General features: G+C 49.0%; 1 long non-coding RNA gene across 1 annotated transcript; it reads left to right on the forward strand.

Moving 5' to 3' along the window:
- The first annotated feature begins 456 nt into the window (after positions 1-456).
- LOC122463633 lies at positions 457-13,274 on the forward strand. Its single transcript, XR_006287179.1, has 4 exons — positions 457-622; positions 767-868; positions 9,627-9,687; positions 12,513-13,274. It is a non-coding gene; the product is annotated as an uncharacterized LOC122463633 (long non-coding RNA).
- Positions 13,275-16,150: the final 2,876 nt, after the last annotated feature.

The raw sequence follows: 16,150 nt of genomic DNA on the forward strand, positions 1-16,150 counted from the left end.
TGCTGCCCCCAACAGTAAACCCCAACAATCCCTGAGGATCTCCCCTCCCTGGGGGACCCCCACCTCACCCTTGGCTACTGCCAATCATTGCTTAGCACTGCTCCCCAGGGCAGACTACAGTGCATCAGCCACTCATCACAGGTGAGGGGATTTAGACCTGCTGCCTCTGTCTACCCATGAACTGCCCCCTTGCAACACCAATACTTAATCTAGGTCTTGCAGCCTAGGAGTTTTCAGACCAGAGCCACCCTCCTGCTCCCAAGGCATTTTCCCCTCATCCCTGCTCTAATTTAAGTATTCCCTCAGGTCCCTACAGCCAGGCCCTTCCCTCTCTAAACACTGAGAGAGACTCTGACTAAGTTTCAGCCTAGCAGCCCCTTTATAGGCCCAGATGTGGCCTGATTGGGGCATGGCCCAGCTGTGGCCATTTCCCCAATCAGGTTAGCTTTTCCTGGCCTCAGCCCGGCTCTCTCCCAGGGCTGGCTTTTGAGCCCCACGGAGCTGGAGAGAGTGTCTGTGTGTCTACTTGGGCTGCCTAGCTGGCTCTTCCTTTCTGGCTGCCCTGGGCTGTTGCTGCTGGCTGGAGCTCTCTCCTTCCTCAGAGGACTGCTGCTGTTGCTGAGTGAGGGGGGGTTGCTAGCCTGCCCCTCCTCCCCCCCACCTTTGGAGGGGAGAAATCAGGACCCCACTACTACCACCTGTGGGGGTCCTTCCTGTCTGGCTGCCAGGGCTCCTGGAGCTGCTGCTTCTACTGTGTTTGTCCTAGGGAGCTGCTGGATCCTGGAGCAGGAAGAGGACTAATAGGACCATTGGTTGCTGGGGGAGTGTACGGAGACTCTGGAGACCACTGTGGAGGGACCAATAAGGAGTGAGTGACTTTTGAACTGTGCTTTTGTGGTGGGGGTCCTGACTGTGTTTGGGGATGTAGGGAGTGTGGTGTGGAGCCTGCCCCCCCTGGTCCATCTGTGTATCCCCACCACCATTGCCCCCTCTACCACCCCCACCAGCCACATACCATCTGCCTCAAGTTCCTGCCTCTAGGACTCAGCTGCTTGCCTGGCCTGCCACACCCTTTTCCACCATTTGGGCATGCAGCCCTGTGACTTTTTGCAAGCGCACCTGGGTGCATGTGCCCCTCCCCCCACCTTTTTTGGATTGACCCCCCCCCCCCAGCTTCTTTGCCTGAGCCCTTTGCGAGTCCAGTTTGTTTGCCAGCCCTGCCCTCTTCCCTCTGAGGTTTGGTTGGTTTGTTTGTCCCGCCCCAGCCCTACAGCTAGCCCCTTGGTTCCCTTGCCCCACCCCCAGCCTGGTTGCTCCCTTTCCTTTGCGGCCCCCCCTTGCTCTGATCAGCCTTCCCTTCGTGTGCCTATGCCCACTCCCATGTGCTTGTGCCCCCCCCCCCCCCCCCCGTTTTGGTTGATCACTGCACCCCCCTGATGTTAGTGTTACCTTCCCTCTCCTAGTGCAGCTAGAGGAGCCGGACTTCCATCCTAGGTTGGTGACTGACCCCCCCACCCCGCCCCAGAGTCTCTGGTAGCCCCCTATTTGCCTCCCCCCATTTTGGCACCCTCCTCCCCTGCCCGCAGCCTAGCGGGGAGGAGTGGTTGACCTGTTTCGCCTCTCACCCCTTTCTCTGGTGTTTTCCCCCTCCTTCCCCTCCATCACAGCTCATCGTGGTGGGAGACAAGACGGGTGGGATCCCTGGGGCGGACCCTGCCCCCCCCATCCCCCGCCTGCCCTCCCGATGCCCCCCCAGCCTCTACTTCAACCGCCGCTGCCGCACCACCGGCTATTGCCCCCGCTGGGGCGCTGGCCTCAGCGGGCGATGGGGTGACCTCCACCGCTGCCACATCTCTCGCTCCCCCAGCCGGCGGGAAGAGCCAGAGTAAAAAGAAAGGAAAGAGCCCCGCTAAAAAGACTAGGCCCTCCATGGCAGGGGCTGCCCACGCTGTCGTGGCCCTGCCATCAACCGCTGCATTCCTCCCCACTGTTCCCTCCACCAGCACCGTGGGCATCCCCCTCCAGCCCCCAGAGCGTATGCCCAGGTGGCAGTGCCCCCCCGCCAACTACTATGTCATCTCTCCAGCCACTGCCGCTGTTACCATCCCTAGTGGCCGGGGCCTCTTCCCCACCTTGACCAGGAAGCACGGCGTCCGTTGCCTCCTGGTGCCCGCCTCGCCCCACGTGGAGACCTACGTGCGGGCATTGGCGAGGGTGGTGGGGCCCACGGCCATTGTGGCAGCCTCTAAAATGTATGGCAAGGTCGCCTTCTTCCTTGCCTCGGAGGCCGCTGCCCAGGAGGTGGTGGAGAAGGATCTGGCAGTGGGGGTGTGTGTTTGTCCTCCTGGAGCCGCTGGAGGACCTGGGTGCCCGTGTAGTCGTGACCTCTGTTCCTCCTTTCCTCCCCAATGCTTCCCTGTTGCCTGCCCTCTCTACGCTGGGGAAACCGATCTCCATTATCAGCCCTCTCCCCTGGGCTGCAAAGACCCTGCCCTCTGTCACATCCTCTTGGTCTGCCGGCAGGTGCAGATGCAAGTGCCGCCGGCGGCGCGTGGTGGAGAGACGCTAGAGGGATCTTTCTTGGTCCTCTACCAGGGGGCCCCTTACTGAGTGCATTATTCCACGGGGGAGGCCCGATGCTACCTCTGCCAGGCGATTGGGCATGTCCGGAAGGACTGACCCTTGGCCCGGCCCGGAGGAGCGCCCGGGACCCCTGAGCACCGGCAGGACGCCAGCCCCGTCATCGCCAGAGCACCTGGTTGCCAGGCACCCGGAGCCACCCCTCCTCCTTCTCAGCCCACCACTGCTCCCCCTCGTGCCCAAGGGGTACTCCCCCAGTGTGCCCAGACGAGTGGGAGAGCCCCACTTCTGCTGCATGCATTCTAGCGGGGCCTGCAGAGGAGGGCACGGTGGGGGTATCACCGGGCGTGGGAGAGGGTCTGCCCCCCCCTCATGATGCCCCACCGTTGCCTCCCCGAATCATCCTCCCTGCCCCTAGACCCAACCCCTGTTACTCAGCCCACAGACGATGCCATGGAGGACTGGATCCTAGTACAGGGAAAGCGGGGCAAGCAGAAGGCTCGAGCTCCGCTCCTGCCATCCAATGCAGAGGACCCCTGGAAAATCAGGAAGGGGAGCACCGCTGCTGAGCCTTCCACCCTGCCCACAGCCACGTTCCATCCACTGGTGCCGGCTGGGGAAGACGTGGCAGCACTGGAGGGGTACACCTCCCCTCCGTCGGGGTCCCTCCCCGCGAGGCCTCCGATAGAGCCCCTCCCGCCCTCTTACCACCTGAAGCCCATGCGAGTCCCAAAGCGGGTGTCACTCCGGGCGCAGGCGGGGAGGGCCTCGGGGTGGTGGGAGGTGATCTCCCCTCCATCTATGAGGAGATCAAGGCCCTGGGTCTGACTCCAGTCACCCAGGGGGAGGATGACCCTCTGCCAGCGGGCTTCGATCTGCGCGACCTTACCCCCCCCCCATGCCCCCTCCCCATGACCACTGCTTCTGCTCCTGCCTCCGAGGGTCCCCTGGACTCTTCGACCTGCCCGGCTGCAGGTGGCGCTCCGCTGATGGCTGCCGAGCCAGTTTAGGCGATGGCCAACGCCTCGCAGCCAGACCCGAGTTACCGGGGTATCTCCCGTTGGCGTGGGACAACCGACTTCCTTCTCAGGCCGGGGCCCCGCTGGAAAATTACCCACCTCCTGATACCGTGGCTGTCACACCTGCTGTTGAGCCTGAGCCCGGCATCGCTGGGGACCCTCTCCCCATCCTTCAGATCCCTGAGCCGGACCGAGGGGAGTCACCTCCCGGCGGCCCGGTTACTGGGGCCCAGGATCCTGCCTCTGCCCCTCTCCCCGACCCTATTCCTGACCCCTGCCCTGCCCCTACTTCTGACCCCGTCTGTATCCCCTCCACCTCCCACAATGCCATTGCCGCCCCTGGGGCCATCTTCTTCCCTTTTCCAGCCGGTGACGCCCAGGGAGCAGCCTTTGTGTTTCCTCGTCCCGACCTATTAGGGGCTGCTATCTTCCCTCCGCCGCCCCCATTGAGTCAGGGTCTGAGGCGGGCCACATAGCACCGGCCCATCGGGTGCAACGTTGAGGGTCTGCCCCTTGCCTACCTGTCTCGGTGGGCCGAGGTGCTGTGCCAGGGGCCCCACTGGAGGACAACCGGGGGCCAGTGACCCCGCACCCTCCCATCATCTGTGAGAGGAGCTGCAGGAGTTCCTAGAAGATGTCTGTGGCTCCTGCAATAAGGTGCAGCTCGCTCTGCAGTGATGGGGTGATTTTTATCAAGTCCTCCGGGCTGTGCAGGACCTCATGGGGGAAGGTAAGAGGATTGGGAAGCAGGGTGCCGCGGCTTACCATCGGGCCCGTGGCTTCCATGACTCCTTGCTCACCTTCGGGGTTGGTCACGGTTTGCTTCATGGCCCACTGGGGGCCATGAGCGTCCCTGCCAGAAAGGATCTCCCCCAGCCATCCTCATGGCACCTATCACCTTTGCAACACTGAACACCCGGGGCTGCAGGATGGGTCTCTGCAGGTTCCTCTCCTTCCTTTGGGAGTGGGGGGTACTTTGTGGTTTTCTGCAGGAGACCCATACGGATCCGGCTGCCGAAGACAGTTGGTGGCTGAAGTGGGGGGACAGGGTCTATTTTAGCCATCTCACAGTTCATATGGCTGGAGTGGCAACCCTGTTCTCCCCCAACCTATGGCCCGAGGTGCTGGGGGTCGCCGAGGTTCTGCCAGGCCGCCTGCTGCACCTCCGGGTCCACATGGAGGGGTTTGTAGTCAATCTCGTTAACTTCTATGCCCCGACATCGGGCCTGGGGCAGCTGCGTTTTTATCAGCAGGCGTCCTCATTCCTCGGCTCCTTGGATCCTTGAGTGCCTGGTCCTGGGCGGGGACTTCAATGCCACCCTCGAGGACTGGGACCACTCGGGGAGATCATCGACCATCTCTCCCTGGTGGACGTCTGGCGCGACCACCACCCGGACGATGTCTCAACGTTTACCTAGGTCCTGGTGGAGGCCCATCGGTTGTGCCACTCCCAGTTGGACCGCATCTAATCGTCATGCGTCCATCTTTCACGGGCCCACTCCTCCACCATTCGGCCGGTCCCTTTTTCAGATCACCATCTGGTCACCGTGACGGCCTCTCTCCGTGCGGAGAGGCCGGGGCCGGCCTATTGGCATTTTAACAACAGCTTGCTGGAGGATGTGGGCTTCATGGCGTCCTTCCAGGAGTTCTGGCTGGCCTAGCGAGGGCAGCGGCGTGCCTTTCCCTCGGCGTGGCGGTGGTGGAATCTGGGGAAGGTGCACGCCCAGGTCCTCTGCCGTAACTACACCCGGGGCACCAGCCGATGGAGGGATGCGGCAATAGAGCAGTTGGAACGGGAGGTCTTGGAGCTAGAGAGGCTTCTGGTCGCCAGTCCTGAGGATCCATCCCTTTCCAGAGCGTGCTGGAAGAAGCGGGAGGAGCTCCGGGCCCTCGACGACCATCGGGCCCGGGGTGCTTTTGTTCAATCCCGCATCCACCTCCTACGGGAGATGGATCGTGACTTCCGCTTCTTCTACGCCCTGGAGAAAGAGGGGGGCCAAGAAGCACATCACCTGCCTTCTATTGGAGGATGGCACCCCCCTCACAGATCCGGGGGAGATGTGCGAGAGGGCCCAGACCTTCTATGCATACCTTTTCTCCCCGGATCCGACCGATCCTACCGCTTGCAGAGTGCTCTGGGACTGACTCCCGACGGTCAGCGCAGGTGACCGGGACCGGCTAGAGCTACCTCTCTCTCTGGCCGAGTTCTCGGAAGTGCATGCATCCTTCTCCGCTGGAGAACTGGCAGGATTTGGAGGCCAGGGTGGGTGAGCAGCTGCAGAGATGGACAGGACTTTTCGGTGTCTCTCCCTGTGAGGGAGGGCGCTAGTGCAGAACCAGCTAGTCCTGTCCATGCTCTGGCACTGGCTTAACACCCTTTAGCCCAGCCCTGAGGATCCTGGACAGGCTCCAGAGGATGGCTCTGGAGTTCTTCTGGCCAGGGCTGCACTGGGTCTCTGCAGGGGTCCTGAGTCTTCCCTTGGAGGAGGGAGGACAGGGCCTGGTTTGCTTGCACAGCCAGGTCCATGTCTTCTTCCTCCAGGCCCTGCAGAGGCTCTTTTATGGTGCATGTAGTCCGGCGTGGAGAACGTTGGTGCATGCCTTCCTCCGCCGCCTCCGAGGGCTCTGATATAACTGGCAGCTCTTTTTTTTTTTTTTTTTCCTCCATCCGAGAAGCCTTCCGCGAGATGTCGCTGAGCTGCTGGTCTTCTACCAGGACCTCCTCCGGACCTGGAAGCTTTTTTCAGCGACCAGGTCCTTTGTGGCCACCGAGGGGGCGGACCTCCTACCGGAGCCCCTGCTACACAACCTTGATCTACGTGTGCAGGTGGTGGAGTCTCCCTCGGTGTGTTGGAGGTTGTTCCTGGCAGAAACCACCAGAGACGGAGACCTCCTGGACTACAACGGGAGGACTGGGTGACGCCCCACATGCTCAGTCGACGCATGGGGCTTTCCACCCTTCCGACCCCTAGGCGCATACTCCAGGAGGTGAAGGCTGCCTTGTCACCCTATTCTGTCATTTTCCTGTGGCGAGCCCTGCAAGAGGGTGTTCCCCGCTTACCCCTGGCCCTCCAAACATTTTTCTTCAGCCCCTGTTCAGTGAGCCCTCCCTTCCCCCGCGGCCTCCCTGCTCCCACACTCCAAGCTGGCTGCATACCTTGCAGCCAATCCGGTTTCGAACCGTGCCCAGAAACCATCTGTAAACACTCATGTTCCACACACTGCACTTCCTCACCCTCGCGTCCTGCCCCGACACCAAATGGCAGGACTATCTTCCACCTCAAGAGGGTGAGGAGTCCCGGTGGGCCAGCCTTTATTCCACCTTGGTCCCACAGCCTGCCGGGGACATCAGTTGGCGGCTCCTTCATGGAGCCGTGAGCACTCATAGAATCATAGAATATCAGGGTTGGAAGGGACCCCAGAAGGTCATCTAGTCCAACCCCCTGCTCGAAGCAGGACCAATTCCCAGTTAAATCATCCCAGCCAGGGCTTTGTCAAGCCTGACCTTAAAAACCTCTAAGGAAGGAGATTCTACCACCTCCCTAGATAACGCATTCCAGTGTTTCACCACCCTCTTAGTGAAAAAGTTTTTCCTAATATCCAATCTAAACCTCCCCCATTGCAACTTGAGACCATTACTCCTTGTTCTGTCATCTGCTACCATTGAGAACAGTCTAGAGCCATCCTCTTTGGAACCCCCTTTCAGGTAGTTGAAAGCAGCTATCAAATCCCCCCTCATTCTTCTCTTCTGCAGACTAAACAATCCCAGCTCCCTCAGCCTCTCCTCATAAGTCATGTGCTCTAGACCCCTAATCATTTTTGTTGCCCTTCGCTGGACTCTCTCCAATTTATCCACATCCTTCCTGTAGTGCGGGGCCCAAAACTGGACACAGTACTCCAGATGAGGCCTCACTAGTGTCGAATAGAGGGGAACGATCACGTCCCTCGATCTGCTCGCTATGCCCCTACTTATACATCCCAAAATGCCATTGGCCTTCTTGGCAACAAGGGCACACTGCTGACTCATATCCAGCTTCTCGTCCACTGTCACCCCTAGGTCCTTTTCCGCAGAACTGCTGCCTAGCCATTCGGTCCCTAGTCTGTAGCGGTGCATTGGATTCTTCCATCCTAAGTGTAGGACTCTGCACTTATCCTTATTGAACCTCATCAGATTTCTTTTGGCCCAAACCTCCAATTTGTCTAGGTCCCTCTGTATCCTATCCCTGCCCTCCAGCGTATCTACCACTCCTCCCAGTTTAGTATCATCCGCAAATTTGCTGAGAGTGCAATCCACACCATCCTCCAGATCATTTATGAAGATATTGAACAAAACCGGCCCCAGGACCGACCCCTGGGGCACTCCACTGGACACCGGCTGCCAACTAGACATGGAGCCATTGATCACTACCCGTTGAGCCCGACAATCTAGCCAGCTTTCTACCCACCTTATAGTGCATTCATCCAGCCCATACTTCCTTAACTTGCTGACAAGAATACTGTGGGAGACTGCGTCAAAAGCTTTGCTAAAGTCAAGAAACAATACATCCACTGCTTTCCCTTCATCCACAGAACCAGTAATCTCATCATAAAAGGCGATTAGATTAGTCAGGCATGACCTTCCCTTGGTGAATCCATGCTGACTGTTCCTGATCACTTTCCTCTCCTCTAAGTGCTTCAGGATTGATTCTTTGAGGACCTGCTCCATGATTTTTCCAGGGACTGAGGTGAGGCTGACTGGCCTGTAGTTCCCAGGATCCTCCTTCTTCCCTTTTTTAAAGATTGGCACTACATTAGCCTTTTTCCAGTCATCCGGGACTTCCCCCGTTCGCCACGAGTTTTCAAAGATAATGGCCAAGGGCTCTGCAATCACAGCCGCCAATTCCTTCAGCACTCTCGGATGCAACTCGTCCGGCCCCATGGACTTGTGCACGTCCAGCTTTTCTAAATAGTCCCTAACCACCTCTAACTCCACAGAGGGCTGGCCATCTCTTCCCCATTTTGTGATGCCCAGCGCAGCAGTCTGGGAGCTGACCTTGTTAGTGAAAACAGAGGCAAAAAAAGCATTGAGTACATTAGCTTTTTCCACATCCTCTGTCACTAGGTTGCCTCCCTCATTCAGTAAGGGGCCCACACTTTCCTTGGCTTTCTTCTTGTTGCCAACATACCTGAAGAAACCCTTCTTGTTACTCTTGACATCTCTTGCTAGCTGCAGCTCCAGGTGCGATTTGGCCCTCCTGATATCTTTCCTACATGCCCGAGCAATATTTTTATACTCTTCCCTGGTCATACGTCCAACCTTCCACTTCTACAGCCACCCAAGGCCTGCCCCTTTTGCAGCATGAGGGAGAACATGGCACATGTCTATCTTGAATGCGCCAGGTTGCGGCCCCTATTCCGGCTCCTCCAGAACCTCTTGTGGTTCTGGCTGCACTTCTCCCCGCGCTTATTCCTCTTTGCACACCCTATAGCTATGCCTATAACATAAATGTGATAATGGGGAAAGAATCATTAAGATGTTTTTGTTTTTGGTCTTGTATTTTCCTGTATCAGGGTTGGGTTTTTTTTTATTTTTATTTTTTAAATCTATGTACTTAACTGAGCAGTTGGTTAATTGGTTAGCTGAGTAGGTAATTGAGTAATTTCAGCAGAGGAGGAGGAAGAATCTGCATGCATTCCAGCTGAAAATTTCTACAAGTAAGTGGAGGGAAGATGTTGCTTTTGATTCAGCAGCCTGTATAGATTTGGTGATCAAAAACTCTAACTGAGACAGGTGAACTCAACCTAAGCTTTTGGAAAATCTGCATTTCTTCTCATTGTGTTTCTGTGGGGACTGACCTGTTCAGATTTAATTTGTTTTCTTTATTTATGTTTACATACCACTGTGCAGATAATATATGTGGCTTATAACGTAGCAATGTTATGTCGTAAAATATAATTTATTTATTATGTTTCTTTATCATGAGATTTTATAAATTTGGTGCTTAATAATTAAGTTAATTCCTTTTATTCTTTTGGACTTGATTATAGGGAGGTTGACACTGTGCAATCCTTACCAAAAATCGTCAGTGAGTGAATTCTGGGTCTCCAGGTACTTTTCTATGGAAGTTGTAGAGTTGTTGTTTTTTGTTTTTGTTTTTTTTTAAAGGCACTGGAGAAGGGCAATGAAGTAAACTGTAGTCCAGTGGCTCTCAACCTTTCCAGACTACTGTACCCATTTTCATGAAGCTGATTTGTCTTGCATACCCCCATGTTTCCCCTCACTTAAAAGCTACTTGCTTACAAAATCAGACATAAAAATAAGAGTCATAGCACACTGTTAATGAAAAAATGCTTAATCAACTGGAGTATTAATACTGTACTTACATTTCAATGTATAGTATAAAAAACAGTATTCAGAACTCATTGTCTGTCTGAAATTTTAGTTTGAACTGACTTTGCGTCTGCTTTTTATGTAGTCTATTGTAAAACTAGGCAAACACCTACATAAGTTGATGTACCCCTCTGGAAGACCTGTATGTACACCCAGGGGTACACATACCCCTGGTTGAGAACAACTGTTCTAGCCCAACCAAACGTTAAAATAGCAACCTTTTCACTGTTGAGGTGTTGTCCTGGCTCGTCAGCCATGCACCATCAATGAGGCAGCTAAGCAGTCTTGTTCAAGTTCTTCTCGCCCCCCCCCCCTCCTTTCTCCCCCACAACAGTTTATTCCTTTTTGAAGAGAAAAGCTAAAAGATCTGGGGAGAAACATGTTTATACTTCCAACACAGCCATTTGAATGTTCATGTTTCTAAACAGGGTACAAAATTGGAGGGAAAACCATGCAAAATTCTGAAGGGTGTGGACTTTTTCCTACCTTTGCTTTTTCCCCCTAGGACAGGTGTCTGTGGCCAGTTACTGTCAACAAAGCAGAGATGCCTAAAAACACTTTCCTGTTTAAAAGAAACAAAAAAGCCAGACACAAATAAATAATTTCTTGTGTCAGCCCCAGTGAAATTTGAAGTTCCTGTCAAAGAGAAAAGCTTGATGTAACCTTCATTAGGCAACCATTATCGCTATCTTCATAACTCTATACATCCAGAATACATTCATAAAAGGTTAAATTAATTTAGGTTTTTGTTGAGTGATAACTATTTTGCACCAAGTTCTAGTACTCTGAATACAGCTGGTTGGAAATTGTTTTCCATCAAAGTACATTTTAATGGACAAAGTTTCTGGAAACTGAAAAATTTCCATTTCACTTTTTTTTTTTCAATTTTCCCAATAAAAAATTTAAATGAAATATTTTGTTGTGTGTCAGGTCAAGCCAAATCAGAACATTTTGGCCTGTCAAACCAAACTGAAAGGTTTGTTTTTTTTTCGGTTTTTTTTTTTTTTTTTTTTTGTGGGTCAGGCTGGATCAACATTAATCTGTATCCACTTTAATTGATGTGGTGCCTCATACCCCCACTCTTTTCTATTGGCTGGGTTTCCTAGCTGGACTACATCTCCCATGATGTACAGCACTCTCTCATATGATTGAGCAGATGTGGTGCATCATAAGTCCATGTGGTCATGTTGCCTGGTCAAAGAATCTGGCCCATAGAAGACAATGGGGATATGCGGCAGTCGAACTATAACCCCCATGACACAACCTCATGGGTAAGGGGTACACAATTTCATACTGAACCAAGCCAAAACAAAATGTTTCACTTTGGTTGAACAAACCAAAATGAAACATTTTGATCCAGGAACATTGTTAATATCTAAATGTTTTGACATTACCAATTGATACAAAACATTTTTTTTTAACTTTTCTGCAATATTTCTCAGAATATTTTGATTTTTTTGGTCCAAATTTGGAGTGTTGTGGGTTTTTTTGTTTGTTTTTTGTTTTTGAAATATTGGAATTTCCCAAACGTTGGAAATTTCTATTTCAGCTCTAACTCAAAACTGAAATCTATTCCATTTCTATTGGTTCAGGCTTACATGAATGTCACCTTAGTAAGGAGTATAGAACATATTAAATTCATTGCTCTAAAATATTCAATGAATCAGGTGCAAATTTTGAAAGAAAATGGGGTAAAATTATATTGGGATTTTTTATTAGGTAATCACATGAGTATGTAATCAAATATAATTGTTTTGTGAAGCACTTATGTGAAATTAAAAGAAATAAAATTAAACGATCTGCTTTCTCTGAATTCAAAACCTTCTGTAGAAGAAGTTGTTTATACAAAAGAAAATAATATATTTTTAGATCTTTCTTTAATCCATTAACAGACACAAATGTGAGTTTATCATGCTCTAAGTAAAGTAACCAAGAAAGCTGTGACTGTAATTAATGTCCCCTAGAAATAGATGCTGTTGTCAAGCGTAAAACCCTAAGGATTTATTAATGTTATAGTCTCAGCATTCAAGATACAGTGAAACTTCCCAGAACCATCCTAGATGTTACTTTTTTCTTTTGCATTGTGCATCTTGCTGTTTAATGAGTGGTGACTGGACAAAAAATTAGAACGCAAGCACCTCTTATCCAAACTCCTCAGTAAAATTCCATTACTCTGTTAAAAATCAACATACCAGAGCTTAGGAGATTTGTTTATTTCTTTCAGTCTGTTAGATATTTATCACTAATACCATTATCTCATATAGTCATATTATTTATATAATGTGTAAGGCTGAATTATGCTTACTCATATAATTAATCCCTTTTAGAGAAGAGATATTACTTGTGTTGTTAGGGCGAACAAGATTTGACCTACAGTTAAGTTTTCTGACAACTTCACTGAATGTTCTTATATTAAAACATTTATGCTGAAATTGTAATGAAAATATATTTTGGAGGCAAACTGGTTTTGGCAGCTGTGGATGTACCATATATTGATTTTAATTTAGAAATATGAAATACGGTTTGTTTTATTTCATTCACAGGACTGAAAACAAGAGACACTGTCTTTTCTTACCCATGGAGAGTCAAGCTATGTCTTTTTGCCAATAGCTATGAGGAGTAAAATCAATTTCTTTGATGTCCATGACTTGGAGTCACTATTTGGGAAAAAGATTTGTAATGCAAAACTGGCAGCAACTGTTTCACTATAGAGATCCTTAGAATTATAAAAATCACGTTTGTGTTTTAAAATGTTAGAGGAACACAGATATGGTTCCTACAGTCAAACTGAAGTTCCCCTGAGGAAAGACAAGGAGAAGATCAGATGTGGTTTATTTTACTATGGGAGCTGGGGGAGAAAACCTTTCAGAGAGTTTGGTACATAGGTATAAACACACAGTGCAGCTAGTCCAATGAGATATTGAGTGCCCTCAACTGCCACTGAGGTGGGGATGCCCAGCGCCTTGCAGGATCATGTTTTTATAATTATCTACTGTAGAGTCAGTTCTTGGACCTTGCAAATTGGGTGAACATCTGGATTTTGTCACTGGTGCCAAAAATGTAGTTTAGACTCTGATCACGCATTTTAAGGACAAACAGTTCAATATCCTTGGAAGAGCAAAGCTGCTTCTTGTCCCAAAACATTCAAATTCTCCTATGTGTTACTTCCATTTCATGGGTTAAAGACAGCACAAAGTGAATAATCTTGTGATTTAATAACCTGAACCCCAAACACTGAAGGCACCTAATGTGTTCATTTGAAATTGACATCTTACCCTTGGAAACTGCACATTTCTAAAGAGCAACTCAGTTCTGGATCAACCATTGTTTCTGAAATCCAGACACCACTTGAAATAGTTCAGGGTTGAAGAAAAAACTTCTATCTAAACTATACTGCCAACACTACTAAGGAAAATAATAAGGTGTGTAAAGAATTCAACTAACAAGTGTCTGTCTATTTTCTAAACAGTGATAACACAAGTGTGGGTTCCATAACTAGTCTTGAAAGCTGAAGTGAAGGAGTTAAATATGTGATCAAGGCTTTTTGTGCCTTGAGTCCTAGGTTTCTGCCAGATATGTAGCTGGTTCATAGTAGCTAGAGGAAGAGAAATTCATTTATTTTTCCAGGTACTGAAAAATTTTGAAAATTAGCCTTTTCATTTTGGCACCTAAATGAAAGTGGAGCTCTTTTGAAAATCTGGCTTGTGATCTTGAACCATACTTCCCCTTCCTATTTAAAATACACAAACAACAATTTCCACAAATACCTTTCCACACAAAAAAGCTTCATGGGGCTAGTGAAATTTGGAATGAAGACAATAGGTCAATTGGTGTCCGTGTAATGAACAAGGATAATGGGTGACCATGTCTCCCTTTGGTAACTGTTCCAGCAACTGTACAGCTGCTACATCACAAATAAAGGAATTCACCTTTAGAGTTGTAGAGATGTATATTGTTAGTGCTGGGGGTTTCAATTCAATCCTTGCTGACAACTGCAATGTTTGTGTGAAGTCACATTTTGCTACAAAAATCGCCTAGATGAGATCTGAATTTCTGTACACCTCCAATGCTCAGGACAAGATTGTTTAAATAGGTGGAGTACACTGGATTGGTCTAATACATGTGGTCATGTGTCCTTCTAGTTATCGCTCTCATTGAGTATATAGTATAGAACTACTACTCAACTATTAGAGATCTTGCTTTAACTGAATTGCTAGACACTTGTGATTATAGTACTTAATGTCTTTGGTTAAAGCCCTGCTGCTGACTCTGTAGGTAGGTAGGTATGATTATCATACCAGGGGATTATCCTAGTGTAGAAGGATATATTCAGAGGAGTAGAGCTCTTAATTATAAACATTGTGAAATACAACATTGGAACACACCCCAATGACTAAGTTGTTCTTTTCTTAATTTAATTTGGAGCAAATTCTGACATTTATGACTTATTTCTAAGGCAGTCCTTAGAGAAAGACACTACATAATCTGCTGTGAGGAAGAGGAGGAAAACAAAACACTACTTCATTGCTCTCAAAGGAAAGACATGTTTTCATTCTATTAATTTCTAAATAAATTAAGTACCTACTTGTTTTAAGTTATTTGATAGACATATAAAAGTGGCCTGTCAAGGGGAAAGTCAGAGCTGCAGGCACATTAGTAAAAAAAGACCTTAGCATACATCATCATCTTCTGTTTTTCTGCCAGTTTTTAATTTTCCAGGGAGATACAAAAGCTGGAAAAGAGCAAGTGTATTGCACTCCAGGGTTATCTTGGGAGTTGTCAGTCCAAAACATAGCCTGTTATAGGTTAGAGATATGGAGAGCAGTCTCAGATTGTGTGATTAGTTAGAAAACAGAGCTAACAGACTTTAAACCACTTTATGGGGGTCACACAATGAGAGGCCATATAAAAGTAGCATTTTGTTTTTTTGGCATGAACTAATGGCATATTACAACTGTCCAATTGTAGTCTGATTATGACAGGAGGGGCTGAAGGAAATCCATGCCCTATTTTATACACCTGTAGTAAGAAGGATATATTCAAGTCTTTTAAGAAAATGCTGAATTTCTTCATGCCCAGGCTGTGATTCATCAGACCCATAATTCTTTTAGGCACTATCTAAAACAATGTCCTCTGCTACATATTTCACTGGGAAAACAAGATTCAGTTTATATGAAAGTACCTGTAGTCATTAGCGATGCATTGTTATTGTAAAATCATTGTAGGTTTTCCCAGTTCTGCCAGACTTGTATTCAGGGCCACAGGACAAAAATGCATGGTCTAGAAAAGCAGCTATTTAATCTGTATACACAAAGGAATAGGTCATAGGTAACATAACTTTTAAGTATTGGCTTCAAACAAGGTGCCAAATTAGCACCTACTGAAGGTGTGGATCACTTAATCACCTCATAAAAACATATGAACACTGATGAACTGTGAGTCCTGAGGCACTACCTCTATGTGTTTAAAGGATTTTCTCTTGCATCCTGTCAAGGTTCCTTCCCCACTCTGAACTCTAGGGTACAGATGTGGGGACCTTTTACCAGCTTAGGTTAAAACTTCCCCAAGGTACAAATTAATTTTACCCTTTGCCCTTGGATTTCCACTGCTACCACCAAACTTTATCTGGGTTCCTGAAAAAACGGAGTTTGGACACATCTTTCCCCCCAAAATCCTCCCACCCCTTGCACCCCACTTCCTGGGGAAGGTTTGGTAAAAATCCTCACCAATACGCATAGGTGACCACAGACCCAAACCCTTGGATCTTAGAACAATGAAAAAGCATTCAGTTTCCTTACAAGAAGACTTTTAATAGAAGTAAAAAGAAAAGAATCACCTCTGTAAAATCAGGATGGTGAATACCTTATAGAGTAATTAGATTCAAAACATAGAGACTCCCTCTAGGCAAAACCTTAAGTTACAAAAAAGACACACAGACAGACACAGATCCTTTGTTTTTCTCCCTCCTCCCAGCTTTTGAAAGTATCTTGTCTCCTCATTGGTCATTTTGGTCAGGTGCCAGCGAGGTTACCTTTAGCTTCTTAACCCTTTACAGGTGAGAGGATTTTTCCTCTGGCCAGGAGGGATTTTAAAGGGGTTTACCCTTCCCTTTATATTTATGACATATCCACATCTCAGTGCCATCAAGCTAGGCATATTATAGCTCACCTGTGTCTCAAAA

The sequence above is a fragment of the Chelonia mydas genome, chromosome 1 (genome assembly GCF_015237465.2).
Source record: "Chelonia mydas isolate rCheMyd1 chromosome 1, rCheMyd1.pri.v2, whole genome shotgun sequence".
Taxonomy (NCBI): Eukaryota; Metazoa; Chordata; order Testudines; family Cheloniidae; genus Chelonia; species Chelonia mydas.